General features: G+C 44.3%; 1 protein-coding gene across 6 annotated transcripts in view; it reads right to left on the reverse strand.

The window, feature by feature from the left end:
- MGAT5 (alpha-1,6-mannosylglycoprotein 6-beta-N-acetylglucosaminyltransferase) overlaps positions 1–24,743 on the reverse strand; it is a 388,895-nt gene that overhangs the window by 276,985 nt on the left and 87,167 nt on the right. The window contains exon 1 of one of the 6 annotated variants that reach the window (XM_070476285.1): positions 16,255–16,279. The exons of 4 other annotated variants lie outside the window; for them this stretch is intronic. The gene's annotated coding sequence lies outside the window, so the exon portion shown is untranslated. Of the gene's footprint in view, positions 1–16,254; positions 16,280–24,743 lie in introns of those variants that run through there. One more of the 6 variants, XM_070476284.1, reaches the window with a different exon arrangement.

Here is a 24,743-nt window from a genome sequence, read left to right on the forward strand (position 1 = left end):
GTCCCACTGGCCACTCAAAGACTCGTGGGCTTCTCTGCAGACCTTCCTTCCAACAAGGGGTACCTGTGCTGTGCTTCTGTTGACTGTGTGCGTGCGTGTGTGTGTGTGTGTGTGCACGCAGGTGCACGCTCAGTTGCTCAGTCCTGTCAAACTCAGTGACACCCTATGCTTCTGTCCCTTACAGAAGACAGTGGACTCCGCAAGAGCCCAATTACAGGGGTGATGCTGAATGTCAAGGCGGCTAGCCAGTTAGTGTTTACCCACTACCAGGCTCCACTTATAGCCTTTTACTTATACGAACTCATTTATTCCTCTTGGTCACCCCTGCAGAAGGAGGCACCATCTCCACTTTACAGATGCAGGACCGAGAAAGCAACTCGCTTGCCGAGGTCACACCTCTACATAGGAGGCAGGGGGCAGCATTTGAACCCAGGACCCTTAACAATTTCACCAGCAGTTCCCAAACTCAAGGGGCTTCCCTGGTAGCTCAGGCAGTAAAGAATCCACCTCCAGTGCAGGTGACCTAGGTTCGATCCCTGGGTCAGGAAGATCCCCTGGAGAAGGGAATGGCAACCCACTCCAGTATCCTTGCCTGGAGAATTCCCATGGACAGAGGAGCCTGGCAGTCTACAGTCTATGGGATCGCAAAGAGTCAGACACGACTGAATGACTAACACTTTCACCCTTTCCCAAACTCAAACTTTCCCACACTGTGCCTTGAGAGATTTAGTCATTTTTTCAGGACACCTTTGGCCAAAAGAAGTAACTAAAAAAAGCTCCACTTACCAAAACATTAGGTCCCAACAACTTTGTGGTGGTAGTGAGGTGGTATCTGGCAAAGAGAGCTATTTTCCTCACAGTTACAAAATATCCTGTGACTTTCACTTAATCTCGTGACTTCCTCGGGGCACCCCAGGGTGCCTCGGCACACAGTTTGGAATCCACAGAACCACACTTGCCTGCCTTCCTCCTCCTGGTGAGGAAAAGGCATCAGCCTGCAATAACCACACTGGCTGTTCCTTCCAGTGCATGTGTCAGAGAGAAAAAGAAGTCTGCCGACAACTGCCCTTTGGCTGTGAGGAACGGCTGCACCCTGAGCGCTCCGAGCTGCAGGGTCCACCTGGCCCACTCGATCTCCGGCCACTTCACCCTAACAGGGACCCAAGCCTTCCAGAACAAGCTGCTAAGGTCCTGCCATCTGCGTGCCCTTCCGTCCAGCCATTTCCTGCTCCCAGTTTCTGGGTGACTTCGTTCCTCTCCTGAGAAGTCTCTCTACCCACAGAGAGGCTTGGCTCACCTCTTCCTCTGGGGTCAAGGCACACAAGATTTTCTGGGCGACTCCAACTGGCCGTCTTCATGTGTATTTCCCCCACCCCTTTGGTGATGAACTTTTGCAAGGTGGGCTTGTATCTCACTCATCTTGGTGGCTTCTTCAATGACTCTGCACAGTAAATGGCACACAGTCTTTTGAGTTTTCATTAATAAAGAATGGAACAAGAGCGAAGGATGGCTTGAAAGACCATAAGAAGGATTATGGGGTGAATGAATAAAAAGGATAAATGTAGGAGATGTAGGGCGCTGGTGGCCCCAATTAGGGAAATCCCTTATCCACACACCTTGCAATGAGACTCCGGAGCAACTCTCACCAAGATCAGTCTCCATCTTACCCTTTGAATCTGGACATATGTTGCACCTTGCTTTGCTAATAAATGTGGTAGAAGTCAGGAATGCCAGTTCTGAACCTGGACCTCAAAAGACATTCATCGCATGCTTCTGCTTACCCTATAACCTGGATCAAACGGCTGCAAGAGGTCAGGCTATGTGGAAGGGAGCCCAGCCAACACCGGCTGGGACCTGGGAGCCTTGGCTGCAGTGTTTGCACCTGGACAAATATCTCCCAAAACAACAAAATATAGAGAAACTATAAGGGACTAAAAATAACTGTGAATGTATGAGTGAGTGAGTGAAAGTCACTCAGCTGTGTCTGACTCTTTGTGACCCCATGGACTATACAGGCTACGGAATTCTCCAGGCCAGAATACTGGAGTGGGTAGCCTTTCCCTTCTCCAGGGGATCTTCCGCTGGAGCAAATTATGGACAAAACGATACAAAAAGACCAAAAAACCCAACTGCCATTTCTGAAGAGCCTAGAGCAAAACTGGGGTACTGTGCATGCCCCCTGCACCCAACACCACCTACAGGGTGGTGGTAAGCCACCCCTCTGGCCACACCCCTACCCTCACCCTATGAAAGGAACCAGCTCACCCTCCCAATGGGGAGCAAGTGAGCAAAGGAACCTGTTACTTGTTTTCACTCCCCTCCTGCTGCAGCAGGGGCCCCCGTAAAGTCTTGCCTGAATTTCTTGTCTGGCTTCTTACCAATTTCGATTGATTAAGGAAACCAAGAATCCTGGTTAGTTACAGTCTCAGCTGAGACAATCCTGGACCAAACTCAGCCAGCCAACGCCCCCCAAACATGTGAGAAGCCAGCCAAGAACAGCAGACTGACCCCCTAATCACTACATGAGTAAACCCAGCAGAAACCAGAACCACCACCCAACTGATCCAAGACCTGGGAACACCAATAAAAGACTTAGTGTTTTAAGCTGCTAAGAGTTGGGATAGCTTGTCATGTTGGTATGACAACAGCTGACTGTTGATGAACAGTCTAACTTAGGGCAGTCAAGTCCCTAGAAGGCAGGGGCTATGAGTGTTCTGTCCTGTGCTTTGCACCCACGTTATTGAGAAGATTGTGGGTCCATCTTAGGAAGTTATCTCATGAACTGTTGTCAGGTATTTTTTGTTTGTTTGTTTGAAAGAATGAGAGTTTTATTCATGAGCACTTAATGTTTACCAACATTATATATATATTTTTAAAAAAAGACTGATTTCATATCAGTCTTTACAATCACACTCACATCTAAAGAGAAACACTGTTGTAATTTGAACAGAGTGTTTCTGAATTTTACAAGGGATTGACTTGAAGTTAGGTGTGGATTCATCATTACCCTCATCTGTAACACTACCTCTCTGCATTGTGATCAGCTTTCTTGAGGAAAGAAAAGGGTAGAAGAGGAAAGAATCTACTTCCTATTATGCCTCCTAGAAGCCAGCAATAATAGTCACAGCCAGCAGGTATTCACACCTGTCTTACCCACCCTCTCCACTCACATCATCTGCCTGGAAACCAGCTCCCAGTGCATCTAAACCACCATTTCTGATGATGATGTCAAATCCTTTTGAGAAAGGGCAAGGCATAAAAACATTTTTCAAAGTTATAATTCATTTTTTTTTTCCTTCAACATTCCAGTTGTCCACCCTTCAATCAACATATTGCTTATTTGTGCTCGGCACTGAGGAAACCAAAGACATGTCTTCTGCCCCCGGGGAACTCCAGTCTGATTGACCTAAGAGACCTACTTCTCTCAACAGAAGGCTAAATAAGGGCCCATTCCTTATTCCTTCTGGCTATAAAGTCAGACATTTACAGCAGGTGGTGAGCCCAATAAGGCCTGCCGTCTAAAATGAGAAAGCCTACTGACCACCCCCCTACCCCCACCATGGTGGTTGTCCCACTGGTGCTGTAGAAAGTCTCTAATCTCAACCCCATTTCTGAGATAAAGAACTTTCATGAAGGTCCTTGTGGAGGGTGACTGCTGCTTTTGTTGTAGGAAGGGGGAGGCGCTAGCAAGAGGGATTCTGGGAAGTGGACGGACACGCGGTGTATCCTTTCGACCTTTCCCGAACTCTTTCAGTTGGTGGTGGGTTATTGGTTCCGTATTCCTTACCAGGACCTCCTGTCATAAAACAACTCATGGGAATGGTTACAAAAGGGCCTGGCCAGGGTGGGCGGTTTCAGTCAGTGTGCTTCCCCTAACACATTGATGGCACACGCAGTGTCTCTCCATGATGCATTTCCTCTGGAAGGTAGCTTTCAGTTCAGTTTTTAGGTACCCACACCCACTTTCCCTTACACTTTTCCAGGGACTCTAGTCCAGCAAATCCTCAAGGCCTGCAAGCCTTAGTTTCACACATACAAAGTGGAGAAGACATGAGGTTGAATAAGTTGATACATGAAAATCCAAAGGCTGGGCACAGTCCCAAGCACCTATGGGTGCTCACAAATGTTTGCTTTCCTTGCTTTCAGCTACAAAAACACAGGTGCTACCCTACACACACAAACATATATACACTCACACTCCTTCAGGCCATACTTACCCCCTTCTGCCCAATATAATGTCACATTGGGAATAATAGTAGGAGCGTAATGTTCTGAAAGTCAGATCCCCAAAACACAGGTATTTATTCAACTTTTACCCAACATCACACTGGGTATGATCAACGTGGGAACCCTGAGGCTCCCACCAACCTCCAAGGGCACTACTCTTACTAGAAAGGATCACGACAACCTTCTGAACAATCCACAGAACAACTAACAAGCAAACAAGCCACTGGGGTCCTAGCAAACAGCATCTTATTATCCTACCGAAGTCAGTATTCTGCCAAGTCCATAGTGACTTTATCTTCTGGCAAACACATCTTTATGCTAAGCAAGACTCCCGACATGTCCAGGCGAGGGATCCGATCTATTCAGCTGGCCCTCAACTGTCAAGCACAAGATGGATCATGTCTCCCACTCTGGAGACCTCACTCCCCTACTCCCACCTCCCTCATTCCCAGAGCACCTGAGCTGGCCCCTAGATAAAAACAGTCACAGCAAAAAGAGCAACATAAAAAACGATGCCAAATCTGTCTTCATTAATCACCTTCCTCTGCTGGTGTGAAACTCTCAGGAAAAGAGCCGGAGAATGACTCAGATAACCCGCTTACATAAGGAGACCTGAGTCTCTAACATGCTTCATGTACCAACACTGTTTCCTAGTGAATCTTTAATTCCCCCTCAGGATCTCCACGGTGCATTCTTTAGATCATGCAGTTGCCTCAACAAACAGAAAAACTTGAACTCCATTCGAGGAAGTAATACTACAATGTGCTTTCAGGTTGTCAGGGGTTTTGAGCTACTTCATCTTCATTTTTCTTCTTTGGAATTCTTCCATCCTGAAAGTGTATTCACGACAACAGGGGAATTTCCCACTCAAAACCTGAAAATCGAGTTTGGTCTTACCAGACCTGAATTTGAACAAGATTCAGACTTCTCCATCTTTTGCCCACTGACTCCTTTGGATTGTAAATGCCCATGGTGGGTACTAATCAAGTCAACTAGACCAAATTAAGCCAGCCTGACTTAGACCTTGTTCCTTATTTTTGCTGATCTCACCGCAACCAACCATACAGTGAGCAGAATGGTTATTCAGTACAAGACACCAACTTCACATGCTTCTCCCCTACAGAACAGCTGGGAGATGGTGGGGTCTGTTAGAAAACATCAGCCTCTTCGGAAACTTAAAAAATTATGCCTGCCTAAGGTCGCCATCTAAAAATAGTAAGGATTACAAAGTCCATTATAAGCACCAAACAAAAGCACATAACCAAGTCCTTTGGAATCAAATACAAAGGATGAGATTAAAACCACAACATAATACCACTACACACCCGCCAGAATGGCTAAAGTGAAATGGACAGGAAATAGCGTACTGAGGACACGAGGCAGGTCAGCTCTCACACACTGGTCAAGGCTCAAGCTGGTACCACTATTTACAGAAACTGGCAGTGTTCTCAGACAGCGGAGCACGCATACTCCCTGTGGCCCAGAAACTCCCCTTCTAAGTATACAGTCAGTGTGCAGTGTGGCCCTCTGTCCACCAAGAGCCATATACTTGAGTGCTTCCGGAAGCCTATTGAGAAGAGCCCCAAACTGGGAATTATCCAAATGCTCATCTGCGGTAGAATGGACCAATCAACGGCAGCATAGTCACACAATGGAAGACTCTATAGCAATGAGAATGGATGGTCTACAAATACACACGATGATATGAATTTCACAGCACAACATGCAAAAAACCTAAAACAGCACACACCGCATGAGTTCATTCTATAGAGCACCCAGAAGCAGACCAAAGCCATCGTACCTGTGAAGGTCAGGAGAGCAGCACGGGTAGTGAGTGACCAGGAGCGGTGAGACAAGCTGGTTCAGAACTGCTGGTGGTGTTCCGTTCGTCTATCTGGGCAGTTGGGTAGGTGTGTGCACTTTGTGCAAATCCATCAGGATGTACACATGTCATAGGCACTTTCCTGCATGTGTGTGTGTGTGTGTGTGTGTGTGTGTGTATATATATATATATATATTATATGCCAATTAAAAAGTTAAAAATAAAATCAAGGGTGGTGCTTTCCTGAGAAGGCCCTGCTTGCCTCAGTGACTAGCCAATGCTGGCTGGCCAGTAGGTGGAGCTAAGGTTCTTGCTGATTGCTGCTCTGGGAACCAACTGGCTTAGGCACTAGCTGGCTGTGTGGCCTGGGGCAAACTCTTTTACCCCACTTGCCTAAACTTGTTAATAAGATTGGACAGAATGCTGGCTCAGGTTCCTTCGCAGTTCTAATTCTTGAAGATTATGTTGCCCTCCTCATCCATTCCTTCATGAGGTGGATAGGAATCACAGGGGGAGGTGGCTGGGGTTCAGGATCCTGCTGGAGCCAGAGGAACTGACCCTCTTCATCTTAGAGTGCAAGATGCCAAAGGACAGAGGCCCAAGTCTCACTATCCAGAAGCGTTTGATGTTTCCAAAGCCAATCCAATCTCTGATTAGATAAAATGGCACCTCACCATCTGCATTTGCAATTTCAACCCAAGAGCTCAATTTGCTGCTCACCTGTCACTTGCCTCCTTTTCTTTCCTCTAGGAAAAGGACTTGACGGGGTATAAGCAAAGGGATGCTTTTAAACAAGTCAGCAGCAAAGGCCCTCTGAAAATAAAGTGCAAATATTCAAAAGGCTCGTCCATATAGGGCTCCTCCAAAGAACAAAACCTATCTTCAATGTCAAAGAGAAGACAAGTCAAACGTTTTGCACCTGCGCTGACTGCAGCAAATCAGCCTCCATCGCCCAGTGAGGCCCAGCACTCAAGCTGGTTCATTTACCCACACCGCTCCCTTTGGAGTCTCAAGGTCTTACGGACATCCTCCCTCGACCTGGTTCGACACAGCACAACTGAATAATGAAAGGAGTATTTGTGAAGAAGAATGAGAAGATGATGTGGGCGGAGAGGTGGACAGACGCAAGAAGCAGGGAAATTCAAGTTTTCCCCACAATTTTCCATGTAAAATAAAACCCTTGTTTTGGGGAGGGAAGTTGGAGATGCTCCAAATTTCCAGAGAACTCTGATTCTACATTCTCTCAAAGCTGGACAAGAGGAGGCCAGGAAGCAAGGCGATCATTTCAAGGTGTTTTACAAAGAAGCCAACCCCACATACAACTCCCCTGACCCCCTAAAAGCAAGAGAAAGAGGAAGGCAAGTGCCTGCTGGAGACACACAATTGCAGGACAGGCCTCGGTCTTCCCATGCACATGGCCCTCATGCTGACAGCAGAGACCACCCAGCAACCCTGCTCTCAAGACCCTGGGAATACCTGACCCCATCACAACCCAGGGGCCTTTCCCTACTGATTCTCTTTATTATTTAACTCTTTTGTTTTCCCCAGAGGCCGAAAGTAAGATCAAGTTTTATTAAAACAAAGGCTATCACACAAAAAGTTTTAAAAAGTTTAAAGCCCAATTGAGGAAGGTCAAACAGAGTTTTGTTACTACATTTTTGCCTCACTTGAATATTGAGTTTCATGGTCTGGTGAGGGCCCTTTTTTGACCCTATTTCCATAGTGATTCCATATAAAAGTAATGTAACTTTTTCCATAGCTTTTATTCCCAGTAGGATAAAGATGAAGGTTTGTTGTTGTTTTTTTTGGGGGGGTGGGGTGGGGGGAGCAGGATACACATCTCTGTATTATCTATGTTGTAAATACTAGTGTCGGTAACTAAACTCTTCTGCTTGCTAGGAATATCAGCTTGTCCACACCCCGGTGGACAGGAATTCTATTTGCAACGCTTCTAAATAGCTAACCAGCCATCCTCTTAGCTGCTAAAGCTAACAGAAGTCTGGCTGATGACTCTATCTCCGTAGAGCACCAAACCCCCGGGGCAGTCAGCATAGTCTCATACAGGTTTGTTCCCAGTTGTGATACAGGTGCACTCTGAGAGTACACACAATATCCAAACACAGTTTTGATTCTAGTTGTTCAGTAATTATTTCAACCCGTATACACACCAAATTTGTATCTTTGTATATGTTGTCAATTAGGAATTAGGATAAGACCAAATTAAAATACATGATCAATTATATATAAATAATACATTCTTATTAAAACAAGAATAAATTCGAAGAAAAATATGTTTAGTAACTAATACAAGTGGCAATAGGAAAATGGCAAAAACTATGCATGAAGTTTGGAAAATACTGATCTGCTTTAAAAGAAAAAAGTCGTGCCAAGATTCAAAGAGCTGTGGTTCTACGGCTGCCTGACTGTGTCCTTGGGGATTCTCCACCTTCCGTCCCTGGGCAGCCATCGCTAGAAGGACAGCAACGAAGATGACAGGGTCAGGGCAGGGTGACAAGTGCGGAATCTTCTAAAAGAGAACTCAAGGGCTTTTTGCCTTCAATTAAGGTGTGGCTACTGTCCAGCTGAGTCTCATGGACCAATGTAGTTTTGACACATACACCAAAAGGGTAATAGAGTGAAAGCTTAAACCTCTGAGGAAGCTCCCAGAGCTGTGGCAAGTCATCCTGCCAAGCTTGTAGGCACTGACCTCCCGAGGTCTGCTTGGTGGTGGGCAAGGGACAGTAGATGGTGGTGCCCCAACTATACATACTGTTGAGGCCTGGAGTCTGATCTCAGTGACAACCATGCCCAAGACTCCCAGGAAGAGAGAATGTTCCAAGGTCACTCATCACTAGGCTCTCAAGACCACTTTTGAGCTGAGCAGAAGCAAATGACCAGCATCTCTGGTGAGCAACAATCTTTTTTTAACCTGTCAGTCTCATCCTGGGGTTTGCCATGTGCCTTGAGAAAGCAAGCTTAAAGGCTGAAACACAAAAGTCTGATTGGCTCAGGGATTGGAAGAGGAGAATAACACCAGGTGGGCAAGTTAGGTTTCCCAAAGAAGACCTTTTTTTCACCTTATATACTATTGTTGACACATTATTGACTGGCAGATTTCTGCAGAAACAAATGCCTGTGGCATGAATACGTCTCCAGTCAATAATGTGTTAAGTAACTGCCCACCATCCATAATAAGCAGAAAATGTCTGCCTGCCCCCTAAAAAATGCCCCTGTCCTAATCCCCAGAACCTGTGAATATGTTGCCTTACATGGCCAAGGGAAATTAAAGCTGCACATGAAGCGTGCAGGATGGGGATGGGTGACTTAGGGGAACGGGATGCAGAGCCACAAGCTACCAGTTATAAAAGTCACAGGATGTGATGTACAGCACAGGGAGTGTAATCAATAACATGATAACAACTCTGGATGGTACATAATCTATAAAAAATATTGACTCGCTATGCTGTGCATCTGGAACTAATATTTTAGGTCAACTATACTTCAGTTAAAAAGAAAACACAAAGTTGTACCTGGAATTAAGGTTGCCAACAGGATGATACTGAGATGAGACTGGATTGTGCAAGCAGGTCCACAGGGACCTTACATGTGGACTCTGCCAAAGTCACAAGAGTCAATGTCTAACAAGCATCAGGACAGATGGATTTTTAAGATGGAAGAAGGCCACCAGTAAGGACGGCAGGCAGCCTCCAGAAGCTGGAAAAGGCAACTTAGCACTCTCCCCCAGACCCTCCAGAAAAGAACGCAGCCCTGCTAGCCATGAATTCAGTCCAGAGAGGCTCTGTATTAGCCTCCTATCGCTGCCGTAACAAATGACCACAAACCCAGTGGCTTAAAACAACAGAGATCTATTGTTTCAAATTTCTACAGTCCAGAAGTCCAAAAACCATTTCATTAGGAGGAAACCAGGGTGTCAGGAGGGCCCTACTTGCCCCCACCCCCACCCGCCCCCCAGAGGCCTAAGAGAGAATTTGTTGCCTGGCTCCTCCAGCTTCTGGGGACTGCAAGCACCCCTTGGCTTGTGGCTGCATCAGGCCAAGCTCTGCCCCCACACATTCTGCCTTCTCCTCTCCTGTCCCTGTGTCCTCTCCTGACTCTCTGTGATAAGGATATTTGTGATGGCATTCAAGGCCCATCTTAATAATCCAGGATAACGTGCCCATGTAGAGATGCTTAACTTGTATCTGCGAAGTCTCTCTTTTTCCGTATTTGTTGTTGTTCAGTCACTAAGTCATGTCCGACTCTTTGCGACCCTATGGACTACAGCACACCAGGCCTCCCTGTCCCGTACCATCGCCTGGAGTTCACCCAAGTTCATGTCCATTGACTCAGTGATGCTATCCAACCATCTCATCCTCTGCCACACTCTTCTCCTTTTGCCTTCAATCCTTCCCAGCATCACAGTCTTTCCACATAAGGTACTGTTTATAAGGTCTAAGAGTCAGAGCCTAAAATGTGTGGAGGGCATTATTCAGCCTACCACAGACCCACTTCAGACTTCTGACCTCCAGAACCTTAAGATAAATGTGTGCTGTTTTAGGTCATCAAGTATGGTCACTTGTTACAGCAGCAATAATAGGAAACTAATAAGCTCCTATCTCTCAAATGTGGGCTAGAGATGAGGAGACAGCCTGGATGAGGGAAAGGAACTAGCCCATCCCTACTAGTCACATCCTGGGTGGGAGAGCTTTGTATCTAAAGATGACACCCCCCTCACCCCACCAGATGTGAAAGACTATTAAGATTCCGCAGCAGGTGGCCAACAGAAGCTTCAGAAACCACCCGTTTCTCTTTTCTTTCAACTACTACAAGGTTCTTAAATAAACTTTATGGTAATTCATAAAGCAAAGCTTAGGGGCGAGAAAAGAACTGCCATTCATTTCCAGGAATTCCTCTATCATATAATGAGCAGGCTCCATCCACAAATGTCAACGGGTTTTGCTCACAAAGCCAATAATCCTTACCACAAATATAAGATAATATAAGACCTTGAAGGACTGTATCCCTCAATTAGGAACAGCCTCTTCTGATAGCTTTCCTATCCTTGCAGGGCTGGAACATCACACTTTCAAGCACCCATTCATCACTGTTCTTTCTCAGGAAAGGTTATACTGCTGAATGTCTGTCATCTCTGTAGGGGTTTCTATTTACAGAATTGCGCCTTCTCACTGATCAGCCTTCAGGACACTATAGCAATTGCCGGGCAGATCCTATCCCAGGATTCACCACGCTGGCACACCCATAGGTTCTGTCTCCAGCCCTGTCCTCTCTGGATCCTCTCCCTGAGTGAGTGTACCCTGTCTACAAGCTCAGATCCATGTACCCAGCCTTGACACTCACCTGAGAGAGCTCCAGTTCCAAACGTCCAAATGCCTCCTCCACTTAAATGCTTAGAATCTCCCCAATTTGCCAGTCCCCAAACAGAGCTGCTAGTTGCACAGAGAAGCATCCATCGGCTTCATAAATGCCACCGCCACCCACCGAGAGCTCTGATGAAACCCACAGCTTTCACATTCACGATCTCTCCATTCCTTCTTGCCCCACATATTTAATTCATCAGCAAGTCTACCAGCTCTGTCTCCAATATTTTTCCCAAGGCTGAATTATTTTTCAATCCAGTCCAAGCTCCTATACTATACTGAATATAGTCCCCTGTGCTACAAAGTAGGTCCTGTTGATTATCTAAATTATATACATTAATAGCAAGGTGTATGTTAATCCCAAACTCCCAATTTATCCAGTCTCTTTGAGGAAGAATGATTTCCTGGGTTCCAACAGGGAAGGCACCAAGAGCCCCTCCCATACAACATTCCCATCCCCTTCCCTGGCTCCTCTGCTTTCCTACGTTGTATCCTATTCTCTACTTCCTACCAGCTAGCTGGCTTCCTAACCTTTCACTTTACATTGTTTCTGCTTCTTCATAGAGCTCAGTGGGTCACTATACTTGCTAACAACAAAGCTTTTTCTTACATCTCTCAATTCCTCCTCCTGGGAGACCATGTCCCTGGCCTGAATATAGAACCAGAGCACCCAGGCAGAACTAGGAGTTCTAGTAATGAGATGAAGAAATCCTCCCAACAGTAGTGGGACCAAATGCATCTCCATTCATTCTCCCTGAAAAGATGAGTACGTGACCACAGGATCCTCCCAAAAGGGTGGGAGGGGTGTCAAACTCAGCAGATGGTGGGAATCACGAGGACATGTGAAATGAGAATGAAGATTACACGTTGTGTAAACAACGTGATTCATTAAGAAAATTAAGCAATGCAAGGACACGTCTGACTCTTCCTTAAATGCCTGTACAAAGGCTCGCTCTTTGGTGGAAGGCTCCCTCCTGGCCCACGTACAACAACTCCAATTTGTGCTAGGTAGTAAACATGCTAGAAGCTTTTGCTCAAATCAGAGCTAATGCTTATAACATGCCTGCAAAGGAACTAAAACCTCCCTTTTCAGGAGAAGGAAAAGATGTTCATGGTGGTGGGAAGGACAGTTTATCCGGGAGGCATGACATGTATGGTATCGAGGGCCGGTGAAGCTTTTAGGAGCCATGAAAACGCTTTCATGCTTTGTTTTGTTTTTTAATAAGAAGGAAAAAGTGAATTGAGTTCACCCTGAATGAAATCATTAAAATATACGCAATGCATTAAAATTAATGCAATCATTAAATTTTCAGTACTTTCACAGAGGAAAGGATCTGTTAAACTCAATGTACCTGGGGCCCTCGAGAGTCCTAGGGTGACTCCGAAGCGGTGGACTGATGTACTGACGGTCACCAGAAGCGAAAAGCTGAGAAAAGTCCAGACCAGGCCTGCTTTCTTTCAGAACACCACTCGTACTTTTAATGTCTCATGGAACCCTGAAAACTCCCAGGTTTTAAAATGTCTACATCACTTCTTAGAAATGCATTTTTTTCAATGCAAGAATCAAGGAGCTATATAACACAGGGAACTATATTCAATATCCTGTGATAAACCATATGGAAAAGAATATGAAAAAGAATGTATGTATGTGTGCATGTATAGACAGATCTATCTATCTCTCTCTATATATATATATAAAATCACTTTGCTGTACCACAGAGGATGAGATGGTAAAATAGCATCACTGACTCAATGGACATGAATTTGACTAAACTCTGGGAGACAGAGGACAGAGGAGCCTTGTGTGCTGCAGTCCAAGGGGTTGCGAAGAGTCAGACACAACTTAGCAAATGAAAAACAACAACAAGAAATTTACACAATTAACACAATTAACACAAACACTTTGTAAATCAACTATACTTCAATAAAATAAATTTTTTAAAAAATTAATAGGCCTAGAAATGTACCTTTCAGGACTCACCAAATATCAAACCATTCCTCCTGTGCTTGGAAGAGGAGTTGTTCGTAACATATTAAAACAAGTAGGCTCTGAGTGTTCCTATCCCCAGGACTTTCTTCAGGGAACGCTCAAGGCAAATAAAGACTGAGTTTCAAACAACTTGTCTCAAAGCTTGTCCTGGGACTAATAACTGCCCTGTGATGATGAGGCACACTCCTTAAAAATGTAGATTCCAAGGCCCTGGGGCTTCCCTGGCATGTTAGACAGTAAAGAATCCACCTGCAATGCAGGAGATGGGTTTGATCCCTCAGTGGGGAGAAACCCTTGGAGAAGGGAATGGCAACCCACTCTCGTATTCTTGCCTAGAGAATTCCATGGACAGAGAAGCCTGGCAGACTACAGTCCATGGGTTGTAAGGAGCAGGACATGACTGAGCAACTAATACTTTCGCCTTTACACTTGCCAGGGCCCCACCCCCAGACCTGCAGAACCATCAGGGTTAGAGCCTAGAAATCTGCATTATAAACAAGTACCGTACCGCAGGGGAGTCTGATCTGCTGTGGAGATTAAGATGCGCTGGTTAGGAGCCCAGATGGGGACAAACTACTCCTTGTCCAGTTTCAACATCTTCTAAATTTATGCAGAACACAACTGCTGTGTACAATGAACCAAGACTTGCTTTGCTTTTTCTCAACTTTACCACAAGCTACTAAGCATGTAATAAAAAAAAAAAAATCATATCACTGATGACAAAACCACTCCTGGAATATGAGTCACCCAATCAACCAGGTACTTAGGGTTGTTAATTTATTGGTGATATTACCAGTACCTACAGGGATCTGACAATGTCATCTCAACTCATTAGTACAGTTGGGTCCAAGCGTTTAGATAATGAAATACCTATTTGAGTATGCACTACTTTCATTTCTTTTTCACATTAGTTAGGAAGTTGCATTGATTTTTTTCCCCTCCAATTATGTGTGTTGGTAAGTTTTATCATCTGTGACTTGCATTACACATGGCAAAGAGAACAGGACAAAATAACTGTTACAGAAGAAGACAATGGGCCTTACAGATTAAAATTTAACTAAAAAAGATCCTGGCTGAAAGGTACTCTTTGAGATGTTGCTGCCAGTCTCACAAGTAGGGGAGGTCCCAAACGACATTGCCCAGCCATCCACTTACCCACATACAAAAAAGAATAAAACAGTGAGCAGGGCTCTGGGGACTGGCAGCCAAAGCAGATACCTACAGCAGCACCTCCATCCAGGAACTGAGCCCTGGGCCAACCACAAGGTAGACAAGCTGTGTGAAAAAACAATAAACATACAATTCTGGCACGAGGTTGCTGGGGCAGGAGGCAGGGGATGGGAGAAAGAGGAATAGAGAGATATGAGTTCCTGGCAAGTCCAAGTCCTTGGGTTGGATGGTTTCAAAGTTATTCAATAACAACAACAATAGCAACAATAATAATAATGCTATGAAACCAGTTGCATGTATTCATTAGTATCAATCAACTACTGTATCATAGAAAGGAAAATGATTAACCTAGCAATAGTACCAAACCCTGGCAGCTTGCATAACAGACAAGAAGCAACATGTTAGCACAGAGCCCTTTAGGACTGAGAACTCACTGGCAGCTTCTGGGAGGGATGGTGAGTAGTCACTGTTCTCATATTAATAAAAAGAAATTTTAAAAAACACCCAGCAGCGGCAGGCACTTGGCACAGGGAGCGCGGCCTTCTGAGCACCGTGTCAGGCAGATGAAGATGCTGGCGCCTGGCGACCACCAAGGCCACCACAGGCCACCATTCTCTTTCCTCATTAGCATCATGCAGCGGCTACCTCACTAGACAGTAACACCCGCCCTGGGGGATCTGACAAGCACAGGTCACCCTGAAGGCGAGGGCAGAGAAGGAGCCGAAGACAAATCAGAGAAATTGTTTCACCCTGACTGGAGCTGTCACAGGTTGACTAGACATGGCAGAAGATGGCGACTTCTTTTCCGAGGGCCTCTGGAGGATTCAAAAGGGCATTGGACTGCCTGCTCTTCCCCCCTCCCTCCCCATCATCTCATCTTTCCTAACAGTTGGTTCCCTAACGTAGAAGGATATGAAAACAGGAGAGAGGGGAAAATAATTTGCTGCTCGTGGCCAAAACGTAAGAGAGGAATCCTCCCCTACGCTATTCTATCATCACAGAAGAGTGGACAAGCCCCTCTTTGGTGCCCCCCAAAAGACACATCTTTGTGCCCCCACTGACCCCTGGACCTGCCTTTACATGATCATTTAAGACTTCACTGTACCTACTGATTCCCAGACGCACCTGCTCAACTATGTCAGAGAGGACTCAAGAGAGCAAAGACCACATCCTCTCCATTTTTCAGAAACAGCACCAGGAGTAAGATCAAGCACAAAGCAGGTCTTAAATAAAAGTAATTGAACAAATAAGTACAACAGATAAGCTCCCCCAAACTGAAGAATAAATCCATTTTCTGTGTGTTCAAATTCCAAAGTACCTTGTGGAACACCTAGGCACTGATGTGATGTAAAGTCCATGACTGTGCATTTTATTATCCTATATCACACATGACCTTTAAAGTCTTTATGAGCCCTAGTGATAACTGACAGGAACAGAAGAGGAGGAGATAGAAAACTCTAGGCAAAGCCCCAGATGGGGACAGAAAAGGAAAGGAGGGTTGAGAAAGCCAGTCACAGCTCCTGGAATGTGGAGACCCATGATCTGCTCTAGGCACTTCTTTATTCAGCTTTTTTTTTCTCTCCCTCCAGAATCCGAATCAAGAAGGAGCATCAGTTAATATGCCAACAGAGGGACAGACAGGCAGTCAGGGACTGGCCTGAACTCACCTTCCCACGGCAGCTCCACGAGTCAAGATGATCACCAAGTACAGCTTCTGCAGTGGCAGATAAAGCCCTTGTTAGGATGAAGTTTTCAAGGAAGGGAGAATGGCATGGCATGGCACTTCTAGGAAGGATATCAAGTATATGACCTGGCACTTGCATCTCAATGCCCACATACAAGTAGGGAACTCAGCCTATTGGCCCTGACAGAAATGTGAGGTTGCTGGCACAGACTTCCTTAGTAGGGCCTGTCTTCCTTATTCCAACGATGCCCATTACACTGCAGGGAAAATTCGCAGCTCCTTACCCTGGCTATATGCAGACTATCTTGATCAGCCACCTCCCCACCCTCATGTCATCCCACTCCTCACTCCCTGCCCCCATCTTTGGCAATGAGAACAAGGCCTACTGCATAGTAAGTGCTTAACTATTCCCTCATGAATAAATAAATGGACAAGGGCTAATGGTCAACAGAGATGACATTGAAAGACACTTGACCTGTACCAAATTGGGTTTATCTGATTACAAGTAGAGAGGGAAGGTCAAAGAGTGGCAAAACAGAAAAGAGAGGGAGACCAGTGGCACCGCTAATTGGCAAGGACGGCCCTGGTCCAGGAACAACAGCTGTGTCCCTGCGAAGGCAGCAGCACTGCAAAGATGAGAGAAATTTCCAGAAGGACTCACAAAGGAAGCTGATGTCGGGGGACCTCCAAACAGCCCTGTCTGAAGCATTCAGGCTGAAAGCTACACTCCCTTGGCAGAAAATCTGTTGAAATCCTTCAGGCATGACTATTAACAGTGTCCTTATCAAGGTCAGTCACCCACATATTTCTGGAACACTTCCCCCAAATTGTGACTTTCTCAGCCCTTACTGGCAGGGGAGGGAAGAGGGCGAGAGGATCAGCTAAAACAATCATCTTTATCCAAATAAAAGGCTTATAGCTATGTGTAAAGTCTTACATAATCAACTCTTCATTTCAGAGAAGTTTACCTAAGACAGAGAAAACAAACTCTCAGGTATTCCAGAAACAGACTTCTAGTCAACTGCTTTAATGATGCATGAAGTGTTATCTTTGCCAGACTACAGAAGTTCCTTGTGGGCAAGAATGTTCAATTCTGCTATCTGCTCCATTTCAACAAAAGCAGCACGCAGTAGGTACCCCAATCAACACCAGCCTCCCTTAAACCAGCAGGGCCAATGAGCAACAATGGATATCAGCCATTATGCAGAGCCATTTCCTAAGCAGAGGATTTTCTGGGTCACCTTCCCAAAGTTTAAAGTTCAAATAGTAAGGGAGGAGAATAAAAAAGCAAAGGAGTCCAGGTAAACCCTAAGAAAATCCTGAATGGCTAAGGGAACAAAACCACAGAATGAATATCTGAATGATCAAACAGTTGGGGGAAAAAAAATCACAGAATAAAGACATGAAAGAGTTGTTAGGCCAGCGTGCAGAATGGCATAAAAGTCATCATGTTTCTCTCAACAGAGATTTAATCCTCCAGTCTCCACAAAGTGAATGGAACAAAGAGGTACAGGCTACTGTTTTTAGAAAAAGAAAACAGAGCATGCAAACAAAAGACAGCTGCAGCCAGCCCTGAAATGCCAGCTTCCATCAGAAACAGAGGGAAAGCGGCTTTCTGTCAAAGCTGGTCCCACAGCTTCAGCCACTTGACCCTGACTCCCTCCAAGAATTCAGTCCCATCCCACCAGATTTTGTCTCATGAGATACACAACCTTCTGAGTCCTACGAGAAAGCAGGAAAACATACTGTCTTCCCGTGGAAGGCAGAGGATGGGGGGCAAAGAAGTGTAGTTAAGAAAGGAAGGGAATTTGCTTCTCTAAGATTCTAGCCAAATTACGTGCAAAAGATTTCCCTAACGAAACACTGGCACAGTCTAAAACCTCCAGAATGGAGTTTAATGTTTACTTTCCAATCTATCACCAATTTTGGAAGATCTGAAAGTATTTAATTTCCCTGAAATGGTACACATGCAACATTTCCTGGTGTGTTCATTTTTACCTTCTGTTAACCAAAATGTTTTAAGACAACTTAATATGCCATGAGAATACATTTCAAGGGAGCCTGGGAACTGCACACAAATATCATTCATTCAGAAAATAAACTTTCGTCCCTTGAAAACTTACTAAGCATCAGAAACAGCCCAGCGCTTTGCACTTACAAGTTAAGCTGTAATACAAAACCCTCAGTAGAAGGGGAAATGAGATGCAGAGTTCACGAGAGTTGTAAGTAGTTATGGAAAAGGTTACAAAGCAATGGGTCCCAAACTTGGCCCATTATTAAATCCACACAGAGGCAGTGTTGCTTAAATGTCCATTTCTGGGCAACAGCCTGAGAACCTGCTAGAGATGGTCTACTGTGGTGGATCGCAGGAACCCACAAATTTAACCGACCTCTCCTTCATGTGATCACAAGGCAGGTTTGGGAGCAGCTGCTATAGGAAACATGGCAAGGGTGAGTTGACTGCGCTCACCCACACCATGTCAACTCGAAGTCTATAGGCAGCTTTGTACCAAAATGCCCACAAGATCTCATTAACTCAGCCACTTTGGAGGGAGTCCAGATGGCCCAAGACAGCTCAGCCTTCCATCCAGCTGGACTCTGGAGCAAAAGGAGTACTCCTGAACACTTCCTGGGCATTGCTGCCAATAGCTTGGCAGTTCTGAAGAACTTTGGGTCAGAATGCTAGAAATCTTCAGAGCAAGATATGTGCATGTCTGCCTTGGCACTTGTATTGCCCATAATGGTGAAGGTCACGGAGGGCAGCTGGAAGCCGACTAGAAGGCTCAGGGAGTTGGGAGAGGCAGACGGAGAGGGTAAGGCCTGTTTCATTTTTCACTCGAAGAAAGGAGGCTGTGGCTAACCTTCTTGATGACTCAGGGGTTAAAGAACCTTTTATTTGTCGTTATCAACAGCTTCAGCCTCAGAGGACAAAGTCTCAGTAGGGCTATGATGGACTGCTAATGTTCACCCCCAGCCATTCTCCACTCATTCCAAAGAGTCAGAAATTGAGCAGAGCACCAGGATCTCCTGCAGCAGGTAGCAAGGGTAAGAGATGAAGAAATGTGTGCGACTTCTGGGCCACTAACTCCCCTTGCCCTTCCTCCCACACTTTATCCTCCCTTGTTCTTGTTTAGTCGCTAAGTTGTCTGACTCTTTGTGACCCCCATGGACTGTAGCCCATCAGGCTCCTTTGTCCATGGGATTTTCCAGGCAAGAATACTGGGGTGGGTTGCCATTTTCTTCTCCAGGGGATCTTTCCCTACCCAGTGATTGAAACCATGTTTCTTGCATTGCAAGCCAATTCTTTACCACTGAGCTACTAGGGCCAAATGACAGAGAGAAGCCCTGGAGATGCAGCCCAGTGGAAGGAGTTCAGGCCCTTTAGCAGAAGAGAAGTGCTGTTCTAGCCAGCTTGAGTAAAAATCACTGCAGATGGTGACTGCAGCCATGAAATTTAAAGACGCTTGCTCCTTGGAAGAAAAGCTATGACCAACCTAAACAGCATATTGAAAAGCAGGGACATTACTTTGCCAAAAAAGGTCCATTTAGTCAAAGCTATGATTTTTCTAGTAGTCATGTGTGGATATGAGAGATGGACTATAAAGAAAGCTTAGCAAAGAACTGATGCCTTTGAACTGCGGTGTTGGAGAAGATTCTTGAGAGTCCTTTGGACTGCAAGGAGATCCAACCAGTCTATCCTAAAGGAAATCAGTCCTGAATATTCATTGGAAGGACTGATGCTGAAGCGGAAACTCCAATACTTTGGCCACCGGATACGAAGAACTGACTCATTGGAAAAGACTCTGATGCTGGGAAAGATTGAAGGCAGGAAGAGAGGGGGACGATAGAGGATGAGATGGTTGAATGGCATCACTGATTCGATGGACATGAGTTTGAGCAAGTTCCAGGAATTGGTGATGGACAGGGAAGCCTGGTATGCTGCAGTCCATGGGTTCGCAAAGAGCTGGACACGACAGAGACTGAACTGAATGGAAACTCTAGGTTGTTTACGTCACTACTGTTTTGCGTTAAAGCAGCTGCCCATGTGTTAAAGCCCTTCTAACACAAGGGCTTTCTTTCCTACATGGAACACAAAAACTGCTGCTCAGAAAGCGATCCCTTCATACTCCCTTTTCCTCCTCAGTCTTTCAATATGGCAGACATTACCATCTTCAGCAACAAAGGCGAGTTAAGGTCAGGAGACTCAGAAATCTCCCTTTAATCCCCAACATCAAATTTTCTATGTGCTAGACACACCTGAAAAAAAAAAAAAACTTTCATCTTCTACCCAACTAATGTGTCAATCTACCTTCTGAAGTGAATTTTCTACCAGTTATTACTATGTAAACTATTCACCATTTCTGAAACAAGTCTACTATCACTTCTCCAATGCTAATGGTGTTCCCCCTGCCTGAAAGGCCCTTCCTGACCTGGAAATTCCTTCATATCAGTGCCAATTTCAAATGTAGAAATGTCCCCATTCCTAAGGGCTTAGAGGACTTTTTAAAAAATGGATTGAAGTATATTGTGGTAAACATGCCTGTTAATCCTCAAGGCTGTTGGGTGCTTGATATCAAGAACAGCTGGCTCGTCTTTGTAACCCCATCGCCAACCCCATGCATGTCAGTACCTAGCATAGTATGAATGAATTGAATATCTGGGGAACTAATAAATAAAGGTGTTGAATTGATTGTGTTAATGCTATCTTGAAAATAATTTCAAAATTGTTGAAAATTCAAAAGCAGAGCATATGCCTTGAGGAAATTTCCATGTAAATCAAATAACCACAAGTATTTCCCTTAAATTATTCAATATTATACCTTAGTCTCTTAAGGTAGGCAACTCAGATTTTAAAGGATCACGGTGGAGTTAAAGATCCATGGCACTTATAAGCAACAACTATCATTTATTAAAAGCTGTACTTAATGGAAAGACAATTTTGCACCAACTAGAAAAACAGGTAGCACAATAAGAAGTCTGAGTGGCCATATTTTTTTTCAGTGATCCTTTTGCTTTGAAAGCAGATCCTACATTGACTCAAAAACATACACACATTAAATAATGTTTTTAAAAGTCCCCTTAGATAGTGTATAGATTTGTTTTTACCTAAAGATCTGAAGGAAAAAAGTATATACACATTCCATGTTAGCACTTGAGCATCGGAAATAACAGCCTAAGGTCTCTCTTTTCAAAGGTAAAGAAACAGTATTTTCACAAACACCAAGAATAGGTCATGGGTCACAATTCCCAAGTACAAGGCAAATCTGGACCAAGTCTATGCTCAGTAGAAATTTCCACTTTTGTGACTTGCTTACAACATGACTTGGGGACTAAGCAAATGTCTAACTAAAGGTTAAAGAACAATATGGGCAATGAGAAAATTTGCCTCTCAAATCATACCACATTCAGAATATAAAACAGGACCCTGAGGGGACCTACCTAAAATGATAACCTGAGGAAAAAGTTACTTCAAATTCTGTAAGGATCATTGAAGCCTTTTATCCTGGAGTTTCTGAAAAATAAAGCAGGTAATTCTTAAGCTCACGGCATTTTAAAACTGGAGGGACCTTCAAGACCATTCACTCTAAACGCCCAGATATATTCAATGACTTTCTGGAAGGTGGATGGATGAACCTAGAACCTGTCAAACAGAGTGAAGGAAGTCAGAAAGAGAAAAACAAATATCAGATATTAACCCATATACATGGAATCTAGAAAAATGGTACCAATGAACCCATTTTCAGGGCAGGAGTAGAGACATGGCATAGAGAGCAGAGTTGTGGACACAGCAGGGGAAGGAGAAAGTGGGACAGATGGAGACAGCAGCACTGGCACATAGACACTACCATCTGTAGAACAGATCACCAGTGGGAAGTTTCTGCATGTACCACAGGAGCCCAGCCTGGTGCTCTGGGACGACCTAGAGGGGGGGATGCTGGGGGGCGGGGGGATGGGGGAGGACCAAGAAGGAGGGGGTACATGCGTACTTACGGCTGACTCATGCTGATGGGCAGCAGAAACCAACACAACACTGTAAAACAATTATCCTCTCATTAGAAATAAATAAAACATTTAAAAATGACTCGCTGGAGAACACAAGCCAGTGATGGGCATAGCAAAGCCTAGACTTCCCAGTCCTCAAAGATCTAACCCAGGGTCTCTCAGCACAGCATAAAGAATAAAGACGACTCCTTAACAAAATCTACACAGAGAAAACCAACTCCAGGCAAGGAGATAATCCAGTCCATTCAGAAGTTCATCTTAAAACACACACACACACACTAAGCATTCAATACAGCAACAATTACAGACATTAAAAAGCCTCCAGGCAAATCTTACATTGGGATTCACTTAATGCAGCAGGTATTTACTAGGAATTAAAAAATGAGTGAAGCTAAAGGAAACACATTCCAACAGAGTTCACAGTAACTGAAGGAAACAGAGGGGCCTACATACATAAATTACAAAACCACATGCTTCATCCCATATGGGAGATAAAAACAGAGTATTATGGGACATTTCTGACTCCATGATTAAATGTTTATTTGAATCTTTCTTCCCTCTGTAATTTCTAGGGTAATGTCTAGAAAATTATACTCTAAGCTAAGTGAATAAGATGCAAGAAGTTACAGACAATGCCCAGACTAAAATCAAAAGACTCTTTCAGAACCTCTGAAAAGACAAATTGAATCCTTCTCCAGAAGAGGAAATTCATCCTTGAAACTTTTTTCTAAGTCAGGTTTAAAAACATTGAGGGTATTGCATTTGTGGAAGACTAACAAGGACTCAATTCTAGTACAATATCTTCTAATTCAGATTTAGGTCACCTTCTCGGGTGGGTGAGAAATAAACCTGAACCACTGACAGGAATATTCCAAGTTGCCATTGCCTTGAAGGTCGACAAACTCCATTATGCATGACCCCAAAATCAACTGTGTTCTGGGGAAATTTGAGGTCAGAGACCACGAAAATAAAATAGACATATGACCTTCACTGCCAGAACCACTAATAAAATACTGGAAGATATTAAGTACCTGAGCAATTGGCTCAGATCAGAGAGAAAAGATTTGTGAATACTGGTAAAAGAGCTCCCAATTTCAGCCCTCTCTTTGGCTTCCTGAAGCAAGGGTCTTGTTGGGGTTGCATGGACCATCCAAAGCACAAAATACCAACCAACATCAAGGAGAGGAATAAATGCTCACAGAAGACCTCCCACCAGGGCCTTCACCAGAGAAGAAAGTGAGGGCAGCACAGAAGAATGCTCACTAGAAGGGCTACTGAATGAGCCAGGATTTCAGAATCCACTTAAGTGACTGGAGCGAAACTGTATTGCAGAGGGATCTATACCTCCTAGGGAACAGAAAGAATTCGTGTGGGCAGGACCAAAACATTTGAATTCTAAACATGCCCCATCATTTATTACATTTTTTTAATGCCAAAAATATTTTGTATTGCAGTATAGCTGATTAACAATGTTGTGGTAGTTTCAGGTGAATAGTGAAGGGACTCAGCCATACATATACACGTATCCTTTCTCCCCTAAACCCACCTTCCATCCAGGCTGGCCCATAATATTGAGCGGAGTTCCATGTGCTATACAATAGGTCATTGTTGATTATCCATTTTAAATATAGCAGCATATACCTGACCTTCCCAAACTCCCTAACTATCCCTCCTCTCCCCACTCCCTGGCGATCACAAGTTTGTTTCTTAAGTCTGTGAGTCTCTGTTTTGTAAAAGTTCACTTGTATCATTTATTTTTCGATTCCACATATAAGGGATGTCATACAATATTTCTCCTTCTCTGTCCAACTTAACTTTACTCAGTTGACACACTCTAGGCCTATCCATGTTACTGCACTTATTGCATATTTTGTGAGCAAAAGTTTTGAGTGACTCAAACGTTTATTTTTACTGCCAATCACCCAGAAGGTCATATCTTCTTCAAGCTGTTGACCAATTATGGGGTGAACTTAAGACGTAAGAGTCTACATACACATACTAGTGTATATAAAATAGATAACCAACAAGGACCTACTGTGTAGCACAGGGAACTCTGCTCAATATTCTGTAATAACCTATATGGAAAAAGAATCTTAAAAGGAATATATAGACATGTATAGACATAAAACTGAATCACTATGCTGTACGCCTGAAACTCATACGATATTATAAATCAACTAAATTAAAAAAAAAAAAAACTTTTTAAGAGTTCATATTCTACCCTGCCTCCAAAGTTGTACCAGGAATGAGTGACAGAGAATGGACGTGGAACACTGCAACAGAAGTGATATTATAACTACCCGCACCACTTTTCTGGCCCTGTTCACACTGATACCTACTCGCATACTGTTCTACTGAAGGCAGCAAAACTGTATTTTAATGCTACCCTTGCAGATAACTCTGAGAAAAAAAAATGTACTTTCCCAAGAAGTTGGCACATGTGTTTATTTACGGAGACATATCTATACA

This window comes from Odocoileus virginianus, chromosome 13 (assembly GCF_023699985.2).
Source record: "Odocoileus virginianus isolate 20LAN1187 ecotype Illinois chromosome 13, Ovbor_1.2, whole genome shotgun sequence".
NCBI classification, from domain to species: Eukaryota; Metazoa; Chordata; class Mammalia; order Artiodactyla; family Cervidae; genus Odocoileus; species Odocoileus virginianus.